Below are 19,321 nucleotides of genomic sequence, written 5' to 3'. Positions count from 1 at the left end.
GAACCATGAGATCATGACCTGAGCCATGCTAAATGGACTGAGCCACCCAGGTGCCCCAGCACATGAATTCTTGACTCAAGCTAAGACACGGCACATTTTTACAAATAAAAACTAACATTCATCGAGCACTTGAATGTCCCAGAGACCATGATACACAGATGACTTCACTGCTTTCAGTTTTCTCCTCTGTAAAGTGGGGACAAAAACAGTGCCTCTCTACCTCTCAGGACTGTGTGAGGAAAGAATGTGTTACGTGCCTAGAACAGGACATGACTCACAGCAAGCCATAAAGAAATGTTACTATTTCAAGCAAGACTCACTTATCTTTATTACTACCGGGCTTCTAAGCTGCATCTGCATGTTGGAAAGAACCGGGAGGACTGAGGAAAATACCTAGGAAAAAAGAATGACAAGAAGAGATAAATTCTTCACAAACCACTTTAAATTTCTCAGCCAGCTGATGGCAGCATGAGCCTTTAAACGGTGAGCAGGGAGAGCAACAGAAAGCATGAAGCATTCTCCACTGATTGTATGTAATTAGTGAGACTCTGTCACATGGAGGAGAAACCCAAGAATCAGAGAAGATACAAGAGTCCAGGGGAAGACACCAGTCAGGTTGTGCTCTCGGTGTGCATGGCTAAGGCATGGGAGGCATTTCCAGAGGAACTGTTTAGGATGGGCCCAGTAGTAGACTGAGGATTTTGGTCTGGTGAGCAGAGACCTAGATTTGTTCTAGACCCTTCCAAAGCACCCTCTAGGTGCCATGAAATAGGGCACTCAAGCCCAGCCCCTAGGGCCTCAGGACTCAGCTGGGGGGGGGGGCGGGCGGGGGGGTGGAAGGAGATGGATCACCCAGGTAGGATTGAAAATGACCCACTCCTGCTTACCCAGGGGAAGGCGGGGGTCATCCCAAAGATAGCTGCTTACTTGCTCCTTGACAAATTCTCCTCTGGTGATGCCATCCCACCAGCCCTGCCCTTCTGTAGCATGCTCCTCAGACCTGGATCCAAATGAAGGCCAGGCCAAGGGAAGAGAAGGGAGTAAGCCCCATGTTCTCTGATCACACCTGCATGGGGGCCACCATTTCTGTCAAACCTTCAGGCCACATTGGCATCACAGGATTCAGCCAAGTGTGCTGGAGAAGCCATTGCACAGCCCGGATTTGAACCCAGCCTTTGCCACTGCTCAACTGTGATTAAGGGCAAGCTGCTTGACCTCTTAGTACTCAGTATCCCAATCTGTAAAGCAAGGATAATAATGAGCCCACCCTTATAGGGCTATTATGATGATGAAATATGACAATAAATGTTGTGGTAGTTTCAAGGGGCCAAGTGTTCATAAGCTGAAGCCTTCCTGAAATCCCATGGGAACAAAGCGATTAGGCGGACAGATCATTTGACCCTTCTTCTTCCTCTGAGGAGCCCTGCTGGCTCCCCCAAGTTAGATGTGAGAGTCACACCTTCATCACCTGCCACCCCCAGCTGGCAATGGGGGAGAAGAGAACAGCAAAAAAAAAAAAAAAAAGAAATTCTTTACTACCAACTATTCTCCCTGTGCTCTACTATGCCCGTCCCATCTCAATCCCCCTTTTACAGAGTTAGGCAGGAGGGGAACGGACAGAATGGCCCATGGCTCTTCTATTCTCTCCCCATCTCGGCTTCTTCTTGCTGTCCTCTCTTCTCAGCCTAGTTCCATTTTTCTCGTAAATTATCAAACATACACGTGGGTTCCTTTCTACCATTCTCTATCGTAATGCTGTTAATACCCGCAGTACAATATTAGCATTTCACGTGGTATTGTGGGTTGCAAAGACAGCCACAGTTCTCCACCCTTCCTATAGGCCTGCTCTTTGCAAGACAGCTTTGTAGTTCTTCCCACCAATGGCTACAGTCTAGTTCTCTCTTCTTGAACCTGGATTGGCCTGTGACCTGCTTTGGCCAAAAGAATCTGGCAGATGCACACTGTGTCATTTCAAGCCCCAGACTCAAGAAGCCACGCGTGCTCACTCTCTCGGAGCCCTAACCTGTGGGAGGATGAGAGACATGCAGAGCAGAGGGGAGCCATCCCAGGGGAGGCCACCATCACCAACCTGGCAGCTGACTGAAGATGCTCATGTCAGCCCAGCTGAGCCAGCCAGACCAGCAGAACCCCACCTCAGCTGTCAACCTGCAGAGTCCCAAACTAAAAAAAAAAAAAAGCTACTATTTTAAGCTACTACATCTTGGGGCTGTTTGTTAAAAATTTTTAATGTTTATTTAGTTTTGAGAGAGAGCACATCATCTGGGAAGGAGCAGAGAGAGAGAGAGAAGAGGATCTGAAGGAGGCTCTGCACTGTCAGCACAGAGCCTGATGTGGGGCTCGAACCCATGAACCATAAGATCATGACCTGAGCTGAAACCAGGAGTCAGATGCTTAACCGACTGAGCCACCCAGGCGCCCCTCGGGGTGGCTTTTTCAGGCAGCAAAAGTTAACTGATGGATTAGGCAATAAAAAATACAATTAAAGAATTAAACTTGTCTAACATTTTACATGCATTTATTTATCCTTCATCATAATAAAAAAAAACCTCCTATTTTGGTCCTGCTGCCGCCTCCATTATTATTGGAGCTCTGCACCTACTAAGCGTAGGGTAAAATGGTGCACATTCTGGACACTGTAGAGATAAGATTTATTCATAGTTGTCAAGCAGCTGCAGTGGTATGTGTATGACTAGATATAAGGTGAAAGACACAAGTGCCACCATTCCAATGGGCTTCCTCACAAAATGGTGGCTGGTCTCAAAGCAAGCGTTCCTAAAGAATGAGTGAGCCAGGTGCAAGCCACGTCATCTTTGATGATCTGGCTTTGAAGTCACTCAGTGTCACTCCCACCACCCTCTCTGTGTCACTGAGTTCCATCCAGACTCCAGGAGAAGGAAAGTAGACTTCTGTGCCTGAGGGAGCATGGCAAGGTTCTAAGCAATATTGTTGTGGCCATTTTGGGGAAATACGATCTGCCAGTGACATATGCTGACATCTCTCTGATGCTAACTCTCTGTCATATGGAAACCTAAGATACTATGAAAAAAAAAATAGATGAAAAGCAGGGATAGGAAGGGATAGGAAGAGAGGTTGTGGGAAATGTATGAGAAAGGAAGAGAGAGAGCAGAGTAAGGCTTTTATGCTGGGATGGAGCTCCACCATCGCGATGTACTCTCAGTGAGTAACCAGCTTCTTTGTGCTCCCTGGTGGCCCATTTCTAAAATGACAACAACTGTACCTGGCTCATGGTGGTATTGTGAGAATTAAAAGGATTAATCCATTAAAGTGCTTAGAGCCTTGCCTGGCATGTATTTTGTGCTCCATAAAGTGAGTGGCTACAGTTTATGTTCTCAACCACCTTGGTGTTGGTTTGGCCCTGTGGCCAATGCATCATACACCGAATCCCTAAGATACCTGGAAACAGGTAAGCAGCTGCCCCTATCAGAGAAGTCACACCCATACCAGCATATCAGAGCTAGAGCACACAACCTCTCCAACTGCATTGTAGAACCTCGGAAGCCAGAGAAATCCCTGGGGTGCCATGCACTGGGTTTTATAATCTCGATATTACATACCCTTCACATCAGCATGCCTCTATCTTCCTCTTCAGTTCAACCCCAGCCTCCCCAACATCCCAAAGGGCTTGCACATTTTATCTCTTCCAGCAGAAGTTCAGAAGTCCGGATCTCTTATCTCCATCTACAACACACAGAACTGGCCATTTAGAGGGTTGGAAGTATTAAAAAAAATACCATGAAAAACTGCACAGAGGATTTGCCTCACTGGTTCTGGAAGGATGCACTCATAGCTGGGAGCCCAGAAGATGGCTTTTCCTTCCTTTTCTGACACTCAGTCCTACTCCTGGGCCTAAAGAAGGACTTTCTGGGGCACCTGGGTGGCTCAGTCAGTGAAGCATAGACTCTCGATTTCAGCTCAGGTCATGATCTCATGGTTCATAGAATCTGTGTCAGGATCTGTGCTGACAGTGCAGAGCCTGCTTGGGATTCTCTCTCTCCCTCTATTTCTGCCCCTCTCCTGCTCACATTCTCTCTCTCCCCAGTCTCTAAATAAACATAAAAAAAAGGACTTTACCAGAATGTTCTTTAAATCCCTATGCCAATGCTAGAACTCCAAAGTACTCTCATTTTAAAAAATGGAGCTAATTACCAACCAAGCTGTCTTCTCTTTCAGTTAAGTGTCATTTTGTTTTCTATTATCCCTTGCATCATATCAGCTTATACAGAGTCATGCAATCTTCCAGTCTGAGACTTTGAAGATGGGTCCAGCCTGAATATGAAATTCCAAATTATCTCCATATCTCATTTTTTGTATCAATGCCTTAATCTTTCCAAAATCACCCAAGCACACAAATGTAGTCAAACTGCTCACAAACAAACAGAAACAAAACACAAATATTAGATCAAAGCTCAAGTCCCTTTGACCATCACCACTAACAACTGGAGCCCACATCCTCAACAGGGGTAGACACTGTTATAGTTTGGGATTAAATCTTTCCAGATCACTTCTGTGCATTCAAAGATTTAATCTCTCTCTCTCTCTCTCTCTCTCTCCCACACACATACATACACATATATATTTCTTTTCTAAATAAATGTTCATTGTGTGTCATCCTACATCCACTTATTCCATGCTCCAGATGTCCTATAAAACCCCCTACATCAGTATAAGAAGACTCTTTCTCTCTCTTTTTGTTTTTTACACTTTGATAATATTTCATAGTTTCAGCTTCTCCATCAGGCTGTGTAACTGGACAGACTCCCTTGCCAGCACGTCCTCCAGGACACTCCTGTGCAGATGCCACATGCATGTCTTCGTTCTCTGGATGTGAGTTAGGCTCTAGCCCGGAACAGCCTCCCTGACCCTCTTCTCACACTTGAGAAGTTTCAGCTCTCAGGCCTCAGGGCAACACATTTGATCTTGAATCCCAGCTGTGTTTCTCAGGCAATTCACTTAACTTGGGTTCCTTCTATGTAAAGTGGGGTGACTGGAATAGCACCTACTTCAAAGGGGTGTGCTTGTAAAGTAATCCATGGAAAGCACTGGCCCATTGCAGGTTACTTAGTGAATGCTCAATAAATGTTTGCTGCTACCATTACCAATATCAATGGTCATCATCATGTTTTTTGGGTAACAATTTAAATCTCACTTTCTTTTTTAATTCAGGTTTTCCCCTAACTCTTATTTCACACTTAGATAAGATTATTGATAAATAGTCCCAATAAGTTTTAAGGGCCATTCACATCACATCACAATGTCTCCTAATCTTTGCTAATAGATATACAAGAAATAGGGAGTTAATTTACTGGCCCACTGTACTCACAGTGAGCCACACAGTCACACACAGCAAAGGAAGCCATTGAGTTAAAAAAGGTTATCCTTATAAGGGACAGAAATTCAAGTGCTTCCTCCATTATATTATTTATATTATAATATTAAGTATGTAAACATAAAATAACTAGGTATAAATACCTGATTATCATGATCCTACATAATTATAAAACCCATATACAATTATAAGTCATGTAAGAACAAGGATGTAAACCAATACAATTAAAAGTAACAAGATTAATTTAATGTTAATTTGATGATGTCGTTTTGCTAAAACTCACTCTTTCTAACATGAATACAGCAGACATTCATCTTCTGCTAACATAAGACTAACATAAGAGAATAAATCAACTTGCCTTAAAATTTTAAAAGAAAAATTGTAATAAGAGACAAAGAAGGATACTATAGAATCATAAAAGGAACAATCCAACAAGAAGATATAGCAATTGTAAACATACACCCAACACGGAAGCTCTCAAATATAGAAAACAGTTAATAACAAACTAACAAAATAACAAAGGAAGTAATTAATAGTAATACAATAATAGTAAGGGACTTTAACACCCCACTTACATCAATGGATAGATCATCCAAACAGAAAATCAACAAGAAAACAGTGGCTTTGAATGACACATTGGACCAAATGGATTTAACAGATATATTCAGAACATTCAATCCTACAACAGTAGTATATACACATTTTTTTCAAGTAGGCATGGAACATTCTCTGGGATAAATCATATATTAAGCCACAAAATAAGTCTTACAAAATTTAAAAAGATCAAAGTCATACTATGCATCTTTTCTGACCACAATGCTATGAAACTAGAAATTTCATATGAAACTATGAGAGAAAAAAATCAAAAAAGAGCACAAATACATGGAGTTTAAATTGCAGGCTACTAACCAATGAATTAATGGGTCAACCAAGAAATCAAAGAAGACACAAAAATATTCATGGAGACAAATGAAAACAAAATAATCCAAAATCTTTGGGGTTCAGCAAGAGCTGTTTGAACAGGGAAATTTACAGCAATACAGGTCTACCTCAAGAAGCAAGAGAAGTCAACCCAACCTTAAACCTAAAGGAGCTAGAAAAACAACAAACAAAACCTAAAACCAGCAGAAGGAAGGAAATAATAAAGATTAGAGCAGAGATACATGAAACAGAAACAAACAAACAAACAAAATCAATGAAACCAGAAGCTGGCTCTTTGAAAAGATCAGCAAAATTGAAACAAAATTGAAAAACCTTTAGCCTCATTTATAAAAACAGAGAGACAGAGAGAGAGAGAGAGAGAGAGAGGATTCAAATAAATAAGGACTCAAATAAATAAAATTAGAAATGAAAAAGAGAAAGAACAACCAACACCACAGAAATGCAAAGGATTATAAGAGAATATTATAAAAAATTATATGCCAACAAATTGGACAACCTGGAAGAAATGGATAAATTCCTAGAAACATATAACCTCCCAAAAGTGAATCAGGAAGAAATATAAAATTTTAACAGACTGATTACCAGCAATGATGTTAAATCAGTAATCAAGAAACTCACAACAAACCAAAGTCCAGGACCAGATGGTTTCAAAAGGGAACCCAACATTTAAAGAAGAGTTAATACCTATCCTTCTCAAACTATTCCAAAAAATAGAAAAGAAAGGAAAACTTCCACATTTATTCTATGAGGCCAGCATTACCCTGATATCAAAACCAGATGAAGATACCACTAAAAAAGAAAACTACAAGTCAATATCCCTGATGAACATAGATGCAAAAATTCTCAATAAAATACTAGCAAACTGAATCCAACACTATGTTAAAAAAAAAATCATTCACCACAATCAAGTGGGATTTATTTTCAGTTGCAAAGATGGTTCAGTATTTGGAAATCAATCAAGGTGATACATTGCATCATTAAGAGAAAAAATAAAAGCCATTTGATCATTTCAATAGGTGCAGAGAAAGCATTTGACAAAGTATAACATCCATTCATGATAAAGACCCTCAACACTCAACAAAGTAGGTTTAGAGGTAACACACCTCAACATAATAAAGGTCATTTATGAGAAACCCACAGCTAACATCATAGTTGATGGTGAAAAACTGAGAGCTTTTCCCCAATAGTCAGGAACAAGATGTCCACTCCCACCGCTGTTATTCAACATAGTATTGAAAGTCCTAGCCACAGCAATCAGACGACAAGAAGGAATAAAAGGCATCCAAATTGGTAAGGAAGAAGTAAAGTTTTCACTATTTTCAGATGCCATGACACTATATATAGAAAAGTCTGAAGACTCCACCAAAAAACTACTAGAACTGATAAATGAATTCAGTAAGGTTGCAGGGTACAAAATCAATGTATAGAAATCCGTCACATTTCTATACACTAATAATGAAGCAACAGAAAGAGAAATTAAGAAAACAACCCCATTTACAATTACATCAAAAATAATAAAATACCTAGGACTAAACTTAATCAAGGAGGTACTTAATCAAGACTTGTACTCTGAAAACTATAAAAAAATGATGTAAGAAATTGAAGATGACACAAAGAAATAGAAAAATATTCCATGCTGATGGACTGGAAGAACAAATATTGTTAAAATGTCCATACTACCCAAAACAATCTATAGATTTAATGCAATCTGTATCAAAATACCCACAACATTTTTTCACAGAACTGGAAAAAACAATCCTGAAATTTGTATGGAACCACAAAAGACACAAAATAGCCAAAGCAATCTTGAAAAAGAAAAATAAAGCTGGAGGTATCACAATTCCAGATTTCAAGCTATACTATAAAGCTGTAGTAATCAAAACAGTATGGTACTGGAGTGAAACCAGACACATAGATCCATGGAATAGGATAGAAATCCCAGAAATAAACCCATATATATATGGTCACTTAATCTCTGATAGAGGCAAGAATACGCAAAGGGAAAAAGTCACTTCAACAAATGGTGTTAGGAAAACTTGACAACTACATGCAAAAGAATGAAACTGGACCACTTTCTTACACTATACACAAAAATAAATTCAAAATGTATTAAAGACTTAAGTGTGAGACTTGAAACCATAAGTATCTTAGAAGAGAGCACACGCAGCAACTTCTCTGACATAGGCCATAGCAACTTTTTTTCTAGATAGGTCTCTTGAAGCCAGGGAAACAAAAGCAAACATAAATATTTGGGATTACGTCAAAATAAAAAGCTTCTGCACAATAAAGGAAACAATTAAGAAAACTAAAAATGAAATGGGAGAAGATATTTGCAAATGACATATCTGATAAAGGGTTAGTACCCAAAATATATAAAGAACTTATAAAACTCAACAACCAAAAAGCAAATAATCCATTAAAAAATGGGCAGAAGACATGAACAGATATATTTCCAAAGAAGACATAGAGATGACCAACAGACACGTGAAAAGATGCTCAACATCACTGATCATCAGGGAAATGCAAATCAAAACTACAATGAGGTATTATCTCACACCTGTCAGAATGGCTAAAATAAAAAACACAAGAGATGAGGACTGAGTAATGTATAGAATTGTTGCATCACTCTACTGTACACCTGAAAATAATACAACACTGTATGTGAGCTATACTGGAATTAAAATAAAATAAAAAATAAAAAGAGGGGTGCCTGGTTGGCTCAGTGGGTAGAACATGTGACTCTTGATCTCAGAGTCATGAGTTCAAGCCCCACACTGGGAATTGAACTTACTTCACCAAGAAATAAATAAAAAGTTAAAAAAGAAATTACCTTTAAATGCAGTTTGCTGTGTGGAGAGGCTCGCAGTAGTGAGAAGCGACCCATAAACAGACCACCTGGGGAAACAGCAGACTCTGGGGGCCCATATCATGCTGACTCCAGGCTGTTCACTCACAGAGTGGAATGGTAGGTGGAATGCTCACACAATTCAAATTTTTCCAGTCTCTTTTCCACTCTCTACGTTCTCCCTCCACATTTCTGTGTTCTGAACTACTGTGAAGCTTTCCTTTTTTTTTTTTTTTTTTTTTTTTAACCCCACTAGACCGCCCTTGTCCTTCACTTGGGGCAGACGTTATCTATGTTGTAAGACCTCTCTGCTCCTTCAGCGTACTCTGCCACAATTCCAATTTGTAGGACAACTTGGTCCCAAGGCAAATCAAATAAATGCAAACCCAAAGGCAGGCATTGGAATTATTTGACAGAACTTGGCTAGAAGACTTGGCTCTTCCAAGGCTCTTGTCCCCAGCTACACATCTAAGAAGTCTCAAACATGCTTTGGTCACACCCCAAATCAATGACAGAATACCTGAGGATTGGACCTATGCAGCCCTATTTTCAAAGTTCACTGGGAAATTCCAATGGGCAGTGAAGGTTAAGGACCAGTGATCTAGCAATTAATGGCTTTCAAACTCTTTTGACTTCTGTCCATAGTAATAAATACATTTCACATCATGACTTATACCATACACATACATACAAAACAGAAGCAAACATTTTATGAAACAATACTTAGCTCTTACATTCTGATGTTTTCTATTCCACTCACTTGTATTTAAAACTTGTATTAAAACAAGGCTGGATGTGCCCCAACTTCCGACTTCACAATCCCTTAGATGATGCCTTAGATTATCCAGAATAGTTAACTAGTAAACGCTGTCCTCAGGATAAAGATATATTTCAGAATTTCCCAAAGAGGATGTGTGAAGCCCTAAGAATAAGTCCATATTTACAGATGCCCATTTTGAAAGTTATATTTCAAATTATAATTTTGGATTTTATAATCCAAATCTTTCATTTGACAAAACAGGAAAGGTCACACTCATATGTACATTCCCTCCAGTATGCACATATGCCTGTATATTCAACTATTTGAAAAATCTTAAAACAGTTGCATTGTGGACCCCCAAATTTACAGTTCTTTGGGCTCAATTATGATGTTGCTTCAATGTGTGTAGCTCAGGGCTGCTGGTCTTAATTCTTCCTTTGCTCATGCACCATGGTGCATCACACAATATGGAGCCTGAAGTAGTATTTGCATTAATACTGTTGTTCTAGCATTCTGGCATCTATTTCTAATTTTGATTTAACAAAATAATACACAGGGAGGCTGATAAACATATCTGGCCATCTGGAGAAGGGGATATGTCGTCACTACCGTATCTTAATAGTTACCGTGCTTCTTACATCAGACTAGAGTTTTAGGTGGCTGGTGCTCTTACTACATGGGCAAAATAGAATTAAATGTTGCTGCCAATATTCACTTTTCACTAATGTTGCTGCAGCAGCAGCCCTAAGTGCTTAAGATGTTTTTTGAGCCCCTGAGGGGAAAAAAACCCACCAGGCAAAATGCTACTAGCCAGCTTCCGAAGGGGTTTTGAACTTAGAAAAATACAATTAACTTACCAAGCCCAAATAAATCTTGGAAGTATAAATATTACACTGAATGAACAGTGGACTTATATGACATGTTATAAAATCTTACATACAGAAACATAAAACACCAGCTACATAAAGATCATTTTTATATAAGAAAAATGTAACTGCACATTAAAAAGAGCAGCAGGCTGACTCAGGCTTCCCATCAGTCGGAGCGAAGCAGCTGGAAGGATCTGGGAAGCTGTCCCAGCATTGCTGTGTTGGTTTTACAGAGTATGCACATAAGAGGCATTTCCTCAGCAAAGGGTTATCTGTTTTCACTTGGTTATTGAACTTCAACATGGTGGTGTTCCTAAGACAAATGCAAATTCATTTCAAACTTGCATTGGTTGCCTAGCAAACCAGACTTTCTCGAGGGAATACTAAAGTGTTTCTCACCTTGACAACTTTAAATCATCTTAAATTTTTTTTAATCTCATTTCTCTGTGGAGAAAAGCTAAATTTGTGAGGAAGTGTCTTGATCACAACTATTTGTTAATTAAACAAATATAGATGAAGCATCTATTAGGTGTGATTGCACTGTGGGAAATACTCATCGGAAGCTCTAAAGCCCTTATAAAATATTTAAAAACTGGAACCCTCAAGGTAAAAGCAGATTGAAGAAAACAGGCTGCCAATCAATGTTACCAAAGTTAGTTAAGTGTTAAAAGAAAACATTGTTCCATAATCCTAATGAATTGGGAAATGTGGAGTTACACAAAGTAAAACAGGTTTCTTTGTTACAAGATTTCTAGAGCCCCTATGTGAATATGATCTGGAAGGGTTATGTTCCAGTATCTCCCAACATTCTTTAACATAAGTCAATATCTCAGGATTAGGCCAGCTGTGAAAGATGGTGACCTGGAGCATGTTTTCTCTCTCTTTTCCATTTCCTTTAAAGTAACTGTGTCAGAGAAAGGCACTGTCACCTATTTCTTTAGGGGGAAGGACAGAAAGAAAGAGCTCAAAGAAAACTGTGCTGCTATTATCAGAATAAGACCCTGTATGGCTGGGATGTCTAATACAGCTGCCAATAGCCCTACATGACTACTGATGGCTTGAAATGTGGGGAGTCTGAATTGAGTTGTGCTGTAAGTAGAAAATATACACCAGGTTTTGAAGACTTAGTTTAAAAAATGTAAATCACTTCATTAAAAAAATCTTTACATTGCTCATATGCTGAAATGGACATATTGAATTTATTACATTATTAAAATTAATTTTACCTCATTTTTAAGAGCATTTTAAAACAAAACTACTAGAAAACTTAAAATGACATATGTGGTTCACTACTGAACAGCATTTCCTTATGGAATAGCCCTCAAAGCCTTACGGGTCACCACACCACATGGATATCCCCTTCCCCGTGGCTGGTGTGCAACACACACACACACACACACACACACACACACACACACACACACACACAGTGGCTGCTCAGCCTAAACGCCTTACCCTCTACTGCCACCTCTTGGCTATAATCCTGCCCATCCTTTAAATCCATCTCAAACTATAGCAGGCAACTGTTGACATTTATTAAGAATTGATTACATGCAAGGCATCGTGTGAAGTACATGTCATGTGACTTTCTTAAGCCATTATATCTGCTTTCTGAAATGGACAGCATTCGATTCTCATTTTATAGCTCGTGCTCATTGTGTGCACCATCAGCTTGTCCGTGGCAAAGCCCAGATTCATCTTTGCTTCATCAATCACCACTGCCCCACCTGGTGGTCCTTGCCTTCATGCCCTAAGTCCGCTCTGAGTTCCTGAACATATGTATCCCTCACTCCCTGGAATCCTTACTGCCCTTAGCTAATGCATCTTAATTTATATACCTTTTTCAGTGCATGGATTACTGCATTGTATTATAACTATTATTAATGTGTGTGATCCACATGATTCTCACTGAAGACCAAAAAGAATTTTGCTCATTTAAATCTTCATTGCAAATAACACTTTGAAACCTGTCAATATTTGATTAATGTACAGCATATTATGTATTTAAACACATCGTACACTCCTCTCACGCTGTTTACAAATGTAAATCTTGCTGTTGACATAAGAACTGGGTATATGGATGTGGATGGCCATTACTGACAGGTGGAATTTAAAAGCAAAACAAGAGACAAGCTGGAAGTCTGGTCTCCCCTCTGGTGGGGTAAACCTCTGAAGACCTTCCCAGGGCAGTTCCTCTACAAACAGTAGTTGCTCTCTCTTTCAGCTCATACTGTCAAGCTGACCCTGTCCTCTGCTCTGGTCTCGTTCTAAAAGAGATCCTCCCTCCACCTACCCCCACCATAGAACAGTGCCTGAGAAAAAAACTGATAGGGGTTGGAGAGAAGGAATTACTATAGTAATTAGGGGTAATTCCAAAACTTCAACATTTCTAGTAAGTTTAGAAGACTTCTCATTCCTTCCCCATTTGTTGTCTGAAAAGGGCACAATAAAAGCAGACTAAAGACCCCTAATTGTACTGATAAGTCATTCCAAATGCTGGTATTTGCATGAAAATAGTAACATTTCCCAACAAAACATCTCCTGGTAACAGTTCTAGGAACATCAATATTCAAAGAAATATTTTTTTGGTAATAGAAAAATATAGTACCTATGAAAAACAAGGATTCAATTTGATTTATTTTTCATTCTCCTCACAAAGATTTTTGTGTTATGGAGAAAATTTAGGTTACCTCACATCACTTCAAAATGGACATGCTGGTTAATTTTCCTTAACCAATAATCTGGATTTTTCCCTCAGAAGCCAGGTTGCCGGGTCCTTATGAAGCTTTCCTCACTTTCAGTGTACTCACATCCAAGTGTGAGGCATACCTTCTCTCCAGTTTGACCATTTTTTTCTCTGCAATGTTTTCTTTCAAAGGACAAGCTACGGAATTTATTGACCTTCAACAATCTAAACCTTAGCACGGGATCTCCAAATTAAATTCTTTGACCTTTGTTTAAATACATCTGATTAGGAACTCCTGGGTGGCTCAGCCAGTTAAGACTTCAGCTCAGGTCATTCTCTCACATTTTGTGAGTTTGAGCCCCACTTTGGGCCCTGTGCTGACAGCTCTGAGCCTGGAGCCTGCTTCAGATTCTGTGTCTCCCTCTATCTCTCTCTGCCCCTCCCCCACCCCTGTTCACACTCTGTCTCTGTCTCTCTCTCAAAAAAAAAAAAAATTAAAAAATTTTAAATACATTTGATTAGACAAACCATAAGAGACTCTTAAATACAGAGAACTGAGGGTTGATGGAGGGAGGTGGGTGGGCTAAATGGGTGATGGGCATTAAGGGGACACTTGTTGGGATGAGCACTTGGTGTCATATGTAAGAGATGAATCCCTGGGTTCTAATCCTGAAACCAATACTACACTGTACAGTAACTAACTTGGATTTAAATTTTAAAAAATAACAATATTGATGAACATAAAGTAGTACTAATATGAAAAATACATTTGATTAAATGAAATAAGATCCACAAGATTATTTTGAATAATTTTCTCATCAGTATGTTCATTATTTTGGAAACCCCTTATTTTCAGAAATGACTAGTATTTCTAGGAACATATATCTACCTGTAGTGATTTTTCAACCACTTTCTATTTCTATTCTGCCAATTAAAGAAAGGGGTGGGTAATTCATGTGTTTATTCAATTTTACAAACATTTGCTGGATTTTGTTCCAGGTCTAAGATGGACACTGTAGAGACACAAACAGGGTACTGTTTTTAGATGTAAGCATCTGAAGGGGAGGCAAAGATGGGTGCAGGTTCAACTAGGGGAGCACGAGACAAGGCATTTAGTTTAGACAGAACCACCTGGCTAAAAGCAGACGTGCCAAGGCAGAGGCATGAGAATACTGGCTGGCCTTGGAGGAGAAAGGCATGAACTCAGGGGAGGGCTGCCATTGTATGATGGGAGCCACTGAAATCTGTCTGGGGGAGGGGTGCTGGAGGTGGAAGGATAACTTAGGGAAGTTAATGAAGAGCTGAGCTAGGGAACTATAACCTTGCTCAGAAAGAAGATGTCAGACACAAGAGCTCTTACACCAGATACAAGGAGGAAGCATCCATTATGGACACCAAGAGAATGAGGAAGTCAGGAGAAGGGGCTGGTGCAGGCAGGTGGATGATTTTTTTATGTTTGGATAAGTTGAGTCTAAATGGAGAAGTCCAACACTAGTTGAAGAGTGAATAGGGCTAAATGCATAATCTCCATCAGGACAAACAGTCCCCTCCCCCAACCCACATATGCAAATACAGAATATAAGGAAGTGGTATGACAGCTGCCCTTGTGATTGATAAAGCCAAGGTCAAATTGCCTATGTGGGAAGGAAGAAACCTGACTTGCTGGGCTTATTAAGATAGAGGAATTGCTGCTGTGAGTAGGTGCATGATTATTTCATTTTTGGATGGATGAGATGAGTCTGAGGTTCTGGGGAAGATCCTGATTAAGAAATCCAACAGGCAGTTATAGCACTAACACAGATAAATGGATAACTCTATGTCCAGAAAAGAGTATCCACAATGAAGGAGGTAATGGTCTCTAGAAGCCAGGTCTTCTGAGTCTTCTATTTAATTCGGGGTACCACACTTTGGTGACAAAATTGGGGCCTCTCCAGAAGGGGAGAGAAATGTGTGGCCATGGCTTGGGGGAAAAGCTTGAAGGAGCTTTGAATGTGTGACATGAAGAAAAGGAAAAGCAGGAAAGACTTCTTCAGTCATGTGAAAGAGGAATCAGATGTGACCAGCAACAGCAAAGAGGTAGATCTAGGAACCAAAGGACAGATACTAGGGGAAAGCACATTCTAAGTCAAGGTAAGGACTCCCTGGCCAGCACTTTGGGATGGGGTGATTTCCTCATCCTTAAGGAAACTAAAGCTTAGACTATACAACAGCTCCAGAGGATGCTAGTGAGGGGGCTGAACAATATGGTGGAGAGCTCGATAACGGATGTCCCCATCAGTCCTATGGCCCCATAGGAAGAGGCAGATTGGAGCAACAGATGCATGGGTAAGGGTCACTTACAGAGAGCAGACAGGTGAAGCTACAAGTAGGATGCCCAAGACACAGATTGCAGCAAGAGAAAATAAGTGAACTGGGAAAGAATCTCGTACAGAATGAGAGAAAAGAAGCTAGTGCGGACAGAAACATCATAAAAGAGTAGGAAGAAATTCAAAGACTGTCACATAACAAAAGACAAGGAAGAGGAAACGTTATTGAGGCATAGCTTATATATAGTAAAGTGCACTACTGTTAAGGTTGATTATTTTTCACACCATTCCAGAAGGTTCTCTCAAGCCTTCCCTATTCAATAAGCCCAAAGAATAATCACTGTTTTGACTTGTGGCATAGATTAGATTAGCCTGTTTTTGAACTTTATATAAACAGAAGCATGCAATATGTACTCTTTGATTTCTTTAAGTCAACATTATATCCATGAGATTCATCCATGATGTTATGTGTGAGTAGCTCATCCTTTCCCATCATTATGTAGACAATGGAAATTTCCAGCTTTTGGCTATTATGAATAAAGCTGTTATAAACAGTCTTGTACATGTGGACATAAGCACTCATTTCTGTTGGGTAATCTGCACAGTGTAATCTCTGTGTCATAGGACATATATATATTTTGCTTTAATCAATACAGCCAAACATTTTTTTCCAAAATCTTGTGCCAATATATATTTTCTCCAGCAATGTAAGAGAGATACAATTTCTCTACATCTTCATTAACACTTTGTATGCTGTCAGTCATTTTCATTTTAGCCATCTTGGTGGGGTGTATCACGATATACTATTGTGCTATTAATTTTAATTTCTCTGGTGAGAACAGCTTTTGCTAGAGATGAGGCCATCTATGGTTGAACATCATATTATCATGTATTTGGTAACCATGGTAATGCCCTCCTTTATAAAGTGTCTGCTCAAGTCTCTTGTCCATTCTTAAAGTGGATTGCCTGATATATACACACTTCTGAATGTGAGTCCTTGGTTGGATGCATATGCAAAAGATATTGCAAATATCTTTTCAAAGTTTGTGGCTTGCTTTTTTAATTCTTTTAAGAGCATCTTTGGATCAATAAAATTCTTAATTTTTATTCAGTAAAATTTATCTAGCTTTTTCATTTATTACCAGTTCTGTTTTTAAAACTTTTTGCATACTACAAGATCCCAAAGTTATTCTTGTTTTCTTCTGGAATATTAATAGTTTTAGTTTTAACATTTAAGTCTATGGTTCATCTTGAAATAATTTTTGTGTATGACACGGGGATCAAGTTTAATTTTTTTTTCCTTACAAATATACAACTGACCTAGTATCAGCTATGGAAAAGACTCTCCTCTCTTCCTCTTAATTGTAGGGTAGCCTTCCGTGTAAGTCAAGTGAGTGCATATCTATAGGTCTGTCTCTGGATTCTCATTCCTTATCCATTGATCTATTATTAGACTATCCTTTTTTCAATGCTAAAATATCAATTATTTAGCTTTAGAGCAAGTCTTAAAACTAGTATGAAACTTCCAGATTTGTTGGGATTCTTAAATATTGCCTTGGATATTATAATTAGTTTTCATTCCCATTTAAATTTTGTAATCAACTTGTCAACTTATACAGGACAAAACACTGGGACTCTAATTGGAATTTCAAAGAATCTATAAGTCGTTTAAGGGACAACTGACATCTTTAAAATATTGAGCATCCCAATCCATGAACAGGGTGCATGCTTCTATTTTTTAAGATCTTAATTAATTTCTCCCAATGTTTGGTACTTTTTGGTGTGGCATTCTTGCACACCTGCTGTTAATTTTTTCCTAGGTATTTTTTATGGTATTTTTATATGGTAAACCATATATATTTTTTAACTTTTCTAATTGTTACTAGTATATTAATCTCTGAATGAGACACTTTTAATTGTTATTTTCTAATTTTAATAATTTTCATTTCTTTTTCCTTGCCTTAATGTCTGGTAAAATAGCCAGGACAATGTGGAATAAGTGATAGGATGACACGTGATATAAGATGGGAGTGACTATGGGTAGGGCATCCTTGTCTTGTTCCTTACGCCAGAGTGAAAGCATCAGGATTCTACCACTAAATGTAGCTGGTACATAACATATATCAGACTAAGGCAGTTGCCTTTTAATCCTAGTTTGCTTTCAGTATTTTATTTTTTTTTAAATTTTTTTTCAATGTTTATTCCTTTTTGGGACAGAGAGAGACAGAGCATGAACGAGGGAGGGGCAGAGAGAGAGGGAGACACAGAATCGGAAACAGGCTCCAGGCTCTGAGCCATCAGCCCAGAGCCCGACGCGGGGCTCGAACTCACGGACCGCGAGATCGTGACCTGGCTGAAGTCGGACGCTTAACCGACTGCGCCACCCAGGCGCCCCGCTTTCAGTATTTTAAATTTAGATGTTAAATTCTACAAAGGAATCTTGATAACTTATTTGGACATTTCAGGAAGGGAGCATAGTACTCTGTTGACTGAAGAACTGTCCCCTCTCTATTTGGGAAAGACAATCACCTTGGACAGCCACTAACCACACATCTGAGTCAGACACTTTAATCTCTGGATGGTTCTTAGTTCCTGTGTTTTATCCTCCCTTTTACTAGATCTAGGTCTCTGGATCTTGAGCTTAAAATCCTGACAGCACTGAATAATCTCTACATGCTTGACATTGTATTAAGCCATTCCCAGGTATTATCACTCAATCTTGTGACAACTTTTGTGACAACAGATGAGGCAATGAGAGCATAGTGAAATGGATTTACTGATCCATGGTCACGCTCCCATTATGCAAGGGAGCCAGCAACCAAGGCAGGCAGTCTGACTCCATTACATAGCCACTATGCCATTAGGAATCAAATCTTCTTGCCCAACTCTTTGTTTGAGGTCACTTCTCTTAATTATGGCCTAGACCATTGGACACATTTCTTCACTATATAGCCAACAGGGAAGCTACTGAACTTCATGGACTTCCTCAGAAGGCCTTGAAAATAGCAGCCATGTTCTTAATTTCTGCGTTTTTAAAGCTTTATCCCATTTAAGAACAAAGTAAACAGTTTTCCAGCATTCTGTCCCATCACTTACTTTTGCCAAAAGCAATAGGTAAAGCTCTGCAACTACAAAAGAAAATTACCCGAAAATAACTCAACTGTTTCCCAGTGGAAACGTTAGTTTATACGCTCAATCTAGAGAGGTACATAATTCTTCTCAAAAGAGACACGTTCTGTTCTATCAACTGTTTCTTTAAAAATTATCCAAAACAAAACTACTCCAAAAGGTATTAGGCATACAAAGAATCCTTATTCCTTATATATTGAGGCTTCATTAATTCTAGTTATTTAACTACATCATAATAAATCACCACAAGACATAGTGACTTAAAACAATAATCATTTTATTATCTTTTTGGTTTCTGGGGGTCTGGAATTCAGAAAGGGTTTGGCTGGGTAGTTCTGGCTGAGAGTCCTGAATGTGGTTGCAGCCAGATGTTAGCTGGAGCTGGAACAAAGAGCCTGGGGCGGGGGGGGGGGGGG

General features: G+C 39.3%; 1 protein-coding gene across 1 annotated transcript in view; it reads right to left on the bottom strand.

Annotated features, from left to right (window-relative positions):
* RIN2 (Ras and Rab interactor 2) overlaps positions 1 to 19,321 on the bottom strand; it is a 237,114-nt gene that overhangs the window by 187,035 nt on the left and 30,758 nt on the right. The window contains exon 2 of the mRNA XM_040447828.1: positions 3,597 to 3,720. The gene's annotated coding sequence lies outside the window, so the exon portion shown is untranslated. The remainder of the gene's footprint in view (positions 1 to 3,596; positions 3,721 to 19,321) is intronic.

The sequence above is a fragment of the Herpailurus yagouaroundi genome, unplaced genomic scaffold, assembly GCF_014898765.1.
Source record: "Herpailurus yagouaroundi ecotype Mexico unplaced genomic scaffold, PumYag 196, whole genome shotgun sequence".
NCBI classification, from domain to species: domain Eukaryota; kingdom Metazoa; phylum Chordata; class Mammalia; order Carnivora; family Felidae; genus Herpailurus; species Herpailurus yagouaroundi.
This window is presented reverse-complemented; position numbering and strand designations above follow the sequence as displayed.